Below are 11,162 nucleotides of genomic sequence, written 5' to 3' on the forward strand. Positions count from 1 at the left end.
TGCCAAGATAATCCATCAACCTGGCAGATGTGGCATATCAAGAAGATGATTTAAACAGATAATCATTACACAGGTGCACCTTGTGCTGGGGACAAAAGGCCACTCAAAAATGTGTAGTTTTGTCACACAACACAATGTCTGAAGTTTTGAGGGAGCGTGCAATTGGCATGTTGATAACAGCAATGTCCACCAGAGCTGCTGCCAGAGAATTGAATGTACATTTTTCTACCATACGATGCATCCAACGTCGTTTTAGAGAATTTGGCAGTACGTCCAACCAGCCTCAAAACCGCAGATAACGTGTAACCACACTAGCCCAGGACCTCTACATCCGGCTTCTTCGCATTGGGATCATGAGACCAGCCACCCGGACAGCTGATGAAACTGAGTATTTTTGTCCTATTTGTGGGGGAAAACTAATTCTGATTGGCTGGGCCAAGCTCTCCAGTGAGTGGGCCTATGCCCTCTCAGTCCCACCCATGGCTGCGCCCTTGCCCAGTCATGTGAAATCCATATATTAGGACTCGTTTTACTGTGGATTTAGATACTTTTGTACCTGTTTCCTCCAGTATCCTCACAAGGTCCTTTGCTGTTGTTCTGGGATTGATTTGCACTTTTCGCACCAAGTACGTTCATCTCTAGGAGACAGAACGCGTCTCCTTCCTGAGCGGTATGATGGCTGTGTGGTCCCATGGTGTTTATACTTGCGTACTATTGCTTGTACAGATGAACGTGGTACCTTCAAGCGTTTGGAAATTGCTCCCAATGATGAACCAGACTTGTGGAGGTCTACAATTTGTTTTCTGAGGTCTTGGCTGATTTCTTCTGATTTTCCCATGATGTCAAGCAAAGAAACACTGAGTTTGAAGATAGGCCTTGAAATACATCCACAGGTACACCTCCAATTGACTCAAATGATGTCAATTAGCCTATCAGAAGCTTCTAACACCATGACATCATTTTCTGGAATTTTCCAAACTGTTTAAAGGCACAGTCATCTCACTGCAGCCGACATGAGTAAAACATTTAAACGTGTTAACCCTCGCAAGGCTGCAGGCCCAGACGGCATCCCCAGCCGCGTCCTCAGAGCATGCGCAGACCAGCTGGCTGGTGTGTTTATGGACATATTCAATCAATCCTTATCCCAGTCTGCTGTTCCCACATGCTTCAAGAGGGCCACCATTGTTCCTGTTCCCAAGAAAGCTAAGGTAACTGAGTTAAACAACAACCGCCCCGTAGCACTCACTTCCGTCATCATGAAGTGCTTTGAGAGACTAGTCAAGGACCATATCACCTCCACCCTACCTGACACCCTAGACCCACTCCAATTTGCTTACCGCCCCAATAGATCCACAGACGACGCAATCGCAACCACACTGCACACTGCCCTAACCCATCTGGACAAGAGGAATACCTATGTGAGAATGCTGTTCATCGACTACAGCTCAGCATTTAACACCATAGTACCCTCCAAACTCGTCATCAAGCTCGAGACCCTGGGTCTCGACCCCGCCCTGTGCAACTGAGTACTGGACTTCCTGACGGGCCGTCCCCAGGTGGTGAAGGTAGGTAACAACATCTCCACCCCGCTGATCCTCAACACTGGGGCCCCACAAGGGTGCGTTCTGAGCCCTCTCCTGTACTCCCTGTTCACCCACGACTGCGTGGCCATGCACGCCTCCAACTCAATCATCAAGTTTGCGGACGACACTACAGTGGTAGGCTTGATTACCAACAACAACGAGACGGCCTACGGGGAGGAGGTGAGGGCCCTCGGAGTGTGGTGTCAGGAAAATAACCTCACACTCAAAGTCAACAAAACAAAGGAGATGATTGTGGACTTCAGGAAACAGCAGAGGGAGCACCCCCCTATCCACATCGACGGGACAGTAGTGGAGAGGGTAGTCAGTTTTAAGTTCCTCGGCGTACACATCACGGACAAACTGAATTGGTCCACCCACACAGACAGCGTTGTGAAGAAGGCGCAGCATTTGACAAGCAGAGAAGTAGAAGAAGTTTTAATCCAATATACTTTTGTCAAACTCTTTGGTTTAGTGGTCAAAATGATAGTTGTTTTGAATTGAATGAATCTGCTAACTTCTGACATGTTTTACCGAAGCCAGAAAAACAGGCGATGGGTTACAAAAATAGCTCTAGTTACAGATTGGTAGCCCCGATTTGAAATCCGACTTCTTGCTTGAAATGCAGAAAAGTAGGGTAAGATTTTATATAGCCAACATTTTTTTCTGTAAAATGTTGGGAAAGGGGTCAAAACGGCAGTTGTTTGGGAAAGTTTAAAAACACATGGTAGTGCATTTAGTAAAACTGCTGTAACGTAAGTTCCATACTGAATCAACCTTCTCCGCATTTGACAAACAGAGAAGTAGAAGAAGTTTTAATCCAATATACTTTTGTCAAACTCTTTGGTTTAGTGGTCAAAATGATAGTTGTTTTGAATTGAATGAATCTGCTAACTTCTGACATGTTTTACCGAAGCCAGAAAAACAGGCAATTTGTTACAAAAATAGCTCTAGTTACAGATTAGTAGCCCCGATTTGAAATCCGACTTCGTGCTTGAAATGCAGATTAGTAGGGTAAGATTTTATATAGCAAACATTTTTTTCTGTAAAATGTTGGGAAAGGGGTCAAAACGGCAGTTGTTTGGGAAAGTTTAAAAAACACATGGTAGTGCATTTAGTAAAACTGCTGTAACGTAAGTTCCATACTGAATAAACCTTCTCCGCATTTGACAAGCAGAGAAGTAGAAGAAGTTTTAATCCAATATACTTTTGTCAAACTCTTTGGTTTAGTGGTCAAAATGATAGTTGTTTTGAATTGAATGAATCTGCTAACTTCTGACATGTTTTACCGAAGCCAGAAAAACAGGCGATGGGTTACAAAAATAGCTCTAGTTACAGATTGGTAGCCCCGATTTGAAATCCGACTTTGTGCTTGAAAAGGCAGAAAGAGTAGGGGAAGATTTTATATAGCAAACATTTTTTTCTGTAAAATGTTGGGAAAGGGGTCAAAACGGCAGTTGTTTGGGAAAGTTTAAAAAACACATGGTAGTGCATTTAGTAAAACTGCTGTAACGTAAGTTCCATACTGAATAAACCTTCTCCGCATTTGACAAGCAGAGAAGTAGAAGAAGTTTTAATCCAATATACTTTTGTCAAACTCTTTGGTTTAGTGGTCAAAATGATAGTTGTTTTGAATTGAATGAATCTGCTAACTTCTGACATGTTTTACCGAAGCCAGAAAAACAGGCGATGGGTTACAAAAATAGCTCTAGTTACAGATTGGTAGCCCCGATTTGAAATCCGACTTCGTGCTTGAAAAGGAGAAGAGTAGGGAAAGATTTTATATAGCCAACATTTTTTTCTGTAAAATGTTGGGAAAGGGGTCAAAACGGCAGTTGTTTGGGAAAGTTTAAAAAACACATGGTAGTGCATTTAGTAAAACTGCTGTAACGTAAGTTCCATACTGAATAAACCTTCTCCGCATTTGACAAGCAGAGAAGTAGAAGAAGTTTTAATCCAATATACTTTTGTCAAACTCTTTGGTTTAGTGGTCAAAATGATAGTTGTTTTGAATTGAATGAATCTGCTAACTTCTGACATGTTTTACCGAAGCCAGAAAAACAGGCGATGGGTTACAAAAATAGCTCTAGTTACAGATTGGTAGCCCCGATTTGAAATCCGACTTTGTGCTTGAAATACAGAAAAGTAGGGGAAGATTTTATATAGCAAACATTTTTTTCTGTAAAATGTTGGGAAAGGGGTCAAAACGGCAGTTGTTTGGGAAAGTTTAAAAAACACATGGTAGTGCATTTAGTAAAACTGCTGTAACGTAAGTTCCATACTGAATAAACCTTCTCCGCATTTGACAAGCAGAGAAGTAGAAGAAGTTTTAATCCAATATACTTTTGTCAAACTCTTTGGTTTAGTGGTCAAAATGATAGTTGTTTTGAATTGAATGAATCTGCTAACTTCTGACATGTTTTACCGAAGCCAGAAAAACAGGCGATGGGTTACAAAAATAGCTCTAGTTACAGATTAGGTAGCCCCGATTTGAAATCCGACTTCGTGCTTGAAAAGGAGAAGAGTAGGGAAAGATTTTATATAGCCAACATTTTTTTCTGTAAAATGTTGGGAAAGGGGTCAAAACGGCAGTTGTTTGGGAAAGTTTAAAAAACACATGGTAGTGCATTTAGTAAAACTGCTGTAACGTAAGTTCCATACTGAATAAACCTTCTCCGCATTTGACAAGCAGAGAAGTAGAAGAAGTTTTAATCCAATATACTTTTGTCAAACTCTTTGGTTTAGTGGTCAAAATGATAGTTGTTTTGAATTGAATGAATCTGCTAACTTCTGACATGTTTTACCGAAGCCAGAAAAACAGGCGATGGGTTACAAAAATAGCTCTAGTTACAGATTGGTAGCCCCGATTTGAAATCCGACTTTGTGCTTGAAATGCAGAAAAGTAGTGGAAGATTTTATATAGCAAACATTTTTTTCTGTAAAATGTTGGGAAAGGGGTCAAAACGGCAGTTGTTTGGGAAAGTTTAAAAAACACATGGTAGTGCATTTAGTAAAACTGCTGTAACGTAAGTTCCATACTGAATAAACCTTCTCCGCATTTGACAAGCAGAGAAGTAGAAGAAGTTTTAATCCAATATACTTTTGTCAAACTCTTTGGTTTAGTGGTCAAAATGATAGTTGTTTTGAATTGAATGAATCTGCTAACTTCTGACATGTTTTACCGAAGCCAGAAAAACAGGCGATGGGTTACAAAAATAGCTCTAGTTACAGATTGGTAGCCCCGATTTGAAATCCGACTTCTTGCTTGAAAAGGAGAAGAGTAGGGAAGATTTTATATAGCCAACATTTTTTTCTGTAAAATGTTGGGAAAGGGGTCAAAACGGCAGTTGTTTGGGAAAGTTTAAAAAACACATGGTAGTGCATTTAGTAAAACTGCTGTAACGTAAGTTCCATACTGAATAAACCTTCTCCGCATTTGACAAGCAGAGAAGTAGAAGAAGTTTTAATCCAATATACTTTTGTCAAACTCTTTGGTTTAGTGGTCAAAATGATAGTTGTTTTGAATTGAATGAATCTGCTAACTTCTGACATGTTTTACCGAAGCCAGAAAAACAGGCGATGGGTTACAAAAATAGCTCTAGTTACAGATTGGTAGCCCCGATTTGAAATCCGACTTCTGTGCTTGAAATGCAGAAAGTAGGGAAGATTTTATATAGCCAACATTTTTTTCTGTAAAATGTTGGGAAAGGGGTCAAAACGGCAGTTGTTTGGGAAAGTTTAAAAAACACATGGTAGTGCATTTAGTAAAACTGCTGTAACGTAAGTTCCATACTGAATAAACCTTCTCCGCATTTGACAAGCAGAGAAGTAGAAGAAGTTTTAATCCAATATACTTTTGTCAAACTCTTTGGTTTAGTGGTCAAAATGATAGTTGTTTTGAATTGAATGAATCTGCTAACTTCTGACATGTTTTACCGAAGCCAGAAAAACAGGCGATGGGTTACAAAAATAGCTCTAGTTACAGATTGGTAGCCCCGATTTGAAATCCGACTTCTGTGCTTGAAATGCAGAAAGTAGGGAAGATTTTATATAGCCAACATTTTTTTCTGTAAAATGTTGGGAAAGGGGTCAAAACGGCAGTTGTTTGGGAAAGTTTAAAAAACACATGGTAGTGCATTTAGTAAAACTGCTGTAACGTAAGTTCCATACTGAATAAACCTTCTCCGCATTTGACAAGCAGAGAAGTAGAAGAAGTTTTAATCCAATATACTTTTGTCAAACTCTTTGGTTTAGTGGTCAAAATGATAGTTGTTTTGAATTGAATGAATCTGCTAACTTCTGACATGTTTTACCGAAGCCAGAAAAACAGGCGATGGGTTACAAAAATAGCTCTAGTTACAGATTGGTAGCCCCGATTTGAAATCCGACTTTGTGCTTGAAAAGGAGAAGAGTAGGGAAAGATTTTATATAGCCAACATTTTTTTCTGTAAAATGTTGGGAAAGGGGTCAAAACGGCAGTTGTTTGGGAAAGTTTAAAAAACACATGGTAGTGCATTTAGTAAAACTGCTGTAACGTAAGTTCCATACTGAATAAACCTTCTCCGCATTTGACAAGCAGAGAAGTAGAAGAAGTTTTAATCCAATATACTTTTGTCAAACTCTTTGGTTTAGTGGTCAAAATGATAGTTGTTTTGAATTGAATGAATCTGCTAACTTCTGACATGTTTTACCGAAGCCAGAAAAACAGGCGATGGGTTACAAAAATAGCTCTAGTTACAGATTGGTAGCCCCGATTTGAAATCCGACTTTGTGCTTGAAATGCAGAAAGTAGGGAAGATTTTATATAGCCAACATTTTTTTCTGTAAAATGTTGGGAAAGGGGTCAAAACGGCAGTTGTTTGGGAAAGTTTAAAAAACACATGGTAGTGCATTTAGTAAAACTGCTGTAACGTAAGTTCCATACTGAATAAACCTTCTCCGCATTTGACAAGCAGAGAAGTAGAAGAAGTTTTAATCCAATATACTTTTGTCAAACTCTTTGGTTTAGTGGTCAAAATGATAGTTGTTTTGAATTGAATGAATCTGCTAACTTCTGACATGTTTTACCAAAGCCAGAAAAACAGGCAATGGGTTACAAAAATAGCTCTAGTTACAGATTAGTAGCCCCGATTTGAAATCCGACTTCTTGCTTGAAAAGGAGAAGAGTAGGGAAAGATTTTATATAGCCAACATTTTTTTCTGTAAAATGTTGGGAAAGGGGTCAAAACGGCAGTTGTTTGGGAAAGTTTAAAAAACACATGGTAGTGCATTTAGTAAAACTGCTGTAACGTAAGTTCCATACTGAATAAACCTTCTCCGCATTTGACAAGCAGAGAAGTAGAAGAAGTTTTAATCCAATATACTTTTGTCAAACTCTTTGGTTTAGTGGTCAAAATGATAGTTGTTTTGAATTGAATGAATCTGCTAACTTCTGACATGTTTTACCGAAGCCAGAAAAACAGGCGATGGGTTACAAAAATAGCTCTAGTTACAGATTGGTAGCCCCGATTTGAAATCCGACTTTGTGCTTGAAATGCAGAAAGTAGGGAAGATTTTATATAGCCAACATTTTTTTCTGTAAAATGTTGGGAAAGGGGTCAAAACGGCAGTTGTTTGGGAAAGTTTAAAAAACACATGGTAGTGCATTTAGTAAAACTGCTGTAACGTAAGTTCCATACTGAATAAACCTTCTCCGCATTTGACAAGCAGAGAAGTAGAAGAAGTTTTAATCCAATATACTTTTGTCAAACTCTTTGGTTTAGTGGTCAAAATGATAGTTGTTTTGAATTGAATGAATCTGCTAACTTCTGACATGTTTTACCGAAGCCAGAAAAACAGGCGATGGGTTACAAAAATAGCTCTAGTTACAGATTGGTAGCCCCGATTTGAAATCCGACTTTGTGCTTGAAAAGGAGAAGAGTAGGGAAAGATTTTATATAGCCAACATTTTTTTCTGTAAAATGTTGGGAAAGGGGTCAAAACGGCAGTTGTTTGGGAAAGTTTAAAAAACACATGGTAGTGCATTTAGTAAAACTGCTGTAACGTAAGTTCCATACTGAATAAACCTTCTCCGCATTTGACAAGCAGAGAAGTAGAAGAAGTTTTAATCCAATATACTTTTGTCAAACTCTTTGGTTTAGTGGTCAAAATGATAGTTGTTTTGAATTGAATGAATCTGCTAACTTCTGACATGTTTTACCAAAGCCAGAAAAACAGGCAATGGGTTACAAAAATAGCTCTAGTTACAGATTAGTAGCCCCGATTTGAAATCCGACTTCTTGCTTGAAAAGGAGAAGAGTAGGGAAAGATTTTATATAGCCAACATTTTTTTCTGTAAAATGTTGGGAAAGGGGTCAAAACGGCAGTTGTTTGGGAAAGTTTAAAAAACACATGGTAGTGCATTTAGTAAAACTGCTGTAACGTAAGTTCCATACTGAATAAACCTTCTCCGCATTTGACAAGCAGAGAAGTAGAAGAAGTTTTAATCCAATATACTTTTGTCAAACTCTTTGGTTTAGTGGTCAAAATGATAGTTGTTTTGAATTGAATGAATCTGCTAACTTCTGACATGTTTTACCGAAGCCAGAAAAACAGGCGATGGGTTACAAAAATAGCTCTAGTTACAGATTGGTAGCCCCGATTTGAAATCCGACTTTGTGCTTGAAATGCAGAAAAGTAGGGTAAGATTTTATATAGCAAACATTTTTTTCTGTAAAATGTTGGGAAAGGGGTCAAAACGGCAGTTGTTTGGGAAAGTTTAAAAAACACATGGTAGTGCATTTAGTAAAACTGCTGTAACGTAAGTTCCATACTGAATAAACCTTCTCCGCATTTGACAAGCAGAGAAGTAGAAGAAGTTTTAATCCAATATACTTTTGTCAAACTCTTTGGTTTAGTGGTCAAAATGATAGTTGTTTTGAATTGAATGAATCTGCTAACTTCTGACATGTTTTACCGAAGCCAGAAAAACAGGCGATGGGTTACAAAAATAGCTCTAGTTACAGATTGGTAGCCCCGATTTGAAATCCGACTTCTTGCTTGAAAAGGAGAAGAGTAGGGAAAGATTTTATATAGCCAACATTTTTTTCTGTAAAATGTTGGGAAAGGGGTCAAAACGGCAGTTGTTTGGGAAAGTTTAAAAAACACATGGTAGTGCATTTAGTAAAACTGCTGTAACGTAAGTTCCATACTGAATAAACCTTCTCCGCATTTGACAAGCAGAGAAGTAGAAGAAGTTTTAATCCAATATACTTTTGTCAAACTCTTTGGTTTAGTGGTCAAAATGATAGTTGTTTTGAATTGAATGAATCTGCTAACTTCTGACATGTTTTACCGAAGCCAGAAAAACAGGCGATGGGTTACGAAAATAGCTCTAGTTACAGATTGGTAGCCCCGATTTGAAATCCGACTTTGTGCTTGAAATACAGAAAGTAGGGAAGATTTTATATAGCCAACATTTTTTTCTGTAAAATGTTGGGAAAGGGGTCAAAACGGCAGTTGTTTGGGAAAGTTTAAAAAACACATGGTAGTGCATTTAGTAAAACTGCTGTAACGTAAGTTCCATACTGAATAAACCTTCTCCGCATTTGACAAGCAGAGAAGTAGAAGAAGTTTTAATCCAATATACTTTTGTCAAACTCTTTGGTTTAGTGGTCAAAATGATAGTTGTTTTGAATTGAATGAATCTGCTAACTTCTGACATGTTTTACCGAAGCCAGAAAAACAGGCGATGGGTTACAAAAATAGCTCTAGTTACAGATTGGTAGCCCCGATTTGAAATCCGACTTCTGTGCTTGAAATGCAGAAAGTAGGGAAGATTTTATATAGCCAACATTTTTTTCTGTAAAATGTTGGGAAAGGGGTCAAAACGGCAGTTGTTTGGGAAAGTTTAAAAAACACATGGTAGTGCATTTAGTAAAACTGCTGTAACGTAAGTTCCATACTGAATAAACCTTCTCCGCATTTGACAAGCAGAGAAGTAGAAGAAGTTTTAATCCAATATACTTTTGTCAAACTCTTTGGTTTAGTGGTCAAAATGATAGTTGTTTTGAATTGAATGAATCTGCTAACTTCTGACATGTTTTACCGAAGCCAGAAAAACAGGCGATGGGTTACAAAAATAGCTCTAGTTACAGATTGGTAGCCCCGATTTGAAATCCGACTTCGTGCTTGAAAAGGAGAAGAGTAGGGAAAGATTTTATATAGCCAACATTTTTTTCTGTAAAATGTTGGGAAAGGGGTCAAAACGGCAGTTGTTTGGGAAAGTTTAAAAAACACATGGTAGTGCATTTAGTAAAACTGCTGTAACGTAAGTTCCATACTGAATAAACCTTCTCCGCATTTGACAAGCAGAGAAGTAGAAGAAGTTTTAATCCAATATACTTTTGTCAAACTCTTTGGTTTAGTGGTCAAAATGATAGTTGTTTTGAATTGAATGAATCTGCTAACTTCTGACATGTTTTACCGAAGCCAGAAAAACAGGCGATGGGTTACAAAAATAGCTCTAGTTACAGATTGGTAGCCCCGATTTGAAATCCGACTTCGTGCTTGAAATGCAGAATAGTAGGGTAAGATTTTATATAGCAAACATTTTTTTCTGTAAAATGTTGGGAAAGGGGTCAAAACGGCAGTTGTTTGGGAAAGTTTAAAAAACACATGGTAGTGCATTTAGTAAAACTGCTGTAACGTAAGTTCCATACTGAATAAACCTTCTCCGCATTTGACAAGCAGAGAAGTAGAAGAAGTTTTAATCCAATATACTTTTGTCAAACTCTTTGGTTTAGTGGTCAAAATGATAGTTGTTTTGAATTGAATGAATCTGCTAACTTCTGACATGTTTTACCGAAGCCAGAAAAACAGGCGATGGGTTACGAAAATAGCTCTAGTTACAGATTGGTAGCCCCGATTTGAAATCCGACTTTGTGCTTGAAATGCAGAAAAGTAGGGTAAGATTTTATATAGCCAACATTTTTTTCTGTAAAATGTTGGGAAAGGGGTCAAAACGGCAGTTGTTTGGGAAAGTTTAAAAAACACATGGTAGTGCATTTAGTAAAACTGCTGTAACGTAAGTTCCATACTGAATAAACCTTCTCCGCATTTGACAAGCAGAGAAGTAGAAGAAGTTTTAATCCAATATACTTTTGTCAAACTCTTTGGTTTAGTGGTCAAAATGATAGTTGTTTTGAATTGAATGAATCTGCTAACTTCTGACATGTTTTACCGAAGCCAGAAAAACAGGCAATGGGTTACAAAAATAGCTCTAGTTACAGATTAGTAGCCCCGATTTGAAATCCGACTTCGTGCTTGAAAAGGAGAAGAGTAGGGAAAGATTTTATATAGCCAACATTTTTTTCTGTAAAATGTTGGGAAAGGGGTCAAAACGGCAGTTGTTTGGGAAAGTTTAAAAAACACATGGTAGTGCATTTAGTAAAACTGCTGTAACGTAAGTTCCATACTGAATAAACCTTCTCCGCATTTGACAAGCAGAGAAGTAGAAGAAGTTTTAATCCAATATACTTTTGTCAAACTCTTTGGTTTAGTGGTCAAAATGATAGTTGTTTTGAATTGAATGAATCTGCTAAC

This window comes from Salvelinus namaycush, chromosome 35 (assembly GCF_016432855.1).
Source record: "Salvelinus namaycush isolate Seneca chromosome 35, SaNama_1.0, whole genome shotgun sequence".
NCBI lineage: Eukaryota > Metazoa > Chordata > Actinopteri > Salmoniformes > Salmonidae > Salvelinus > Salvelinus namaycush.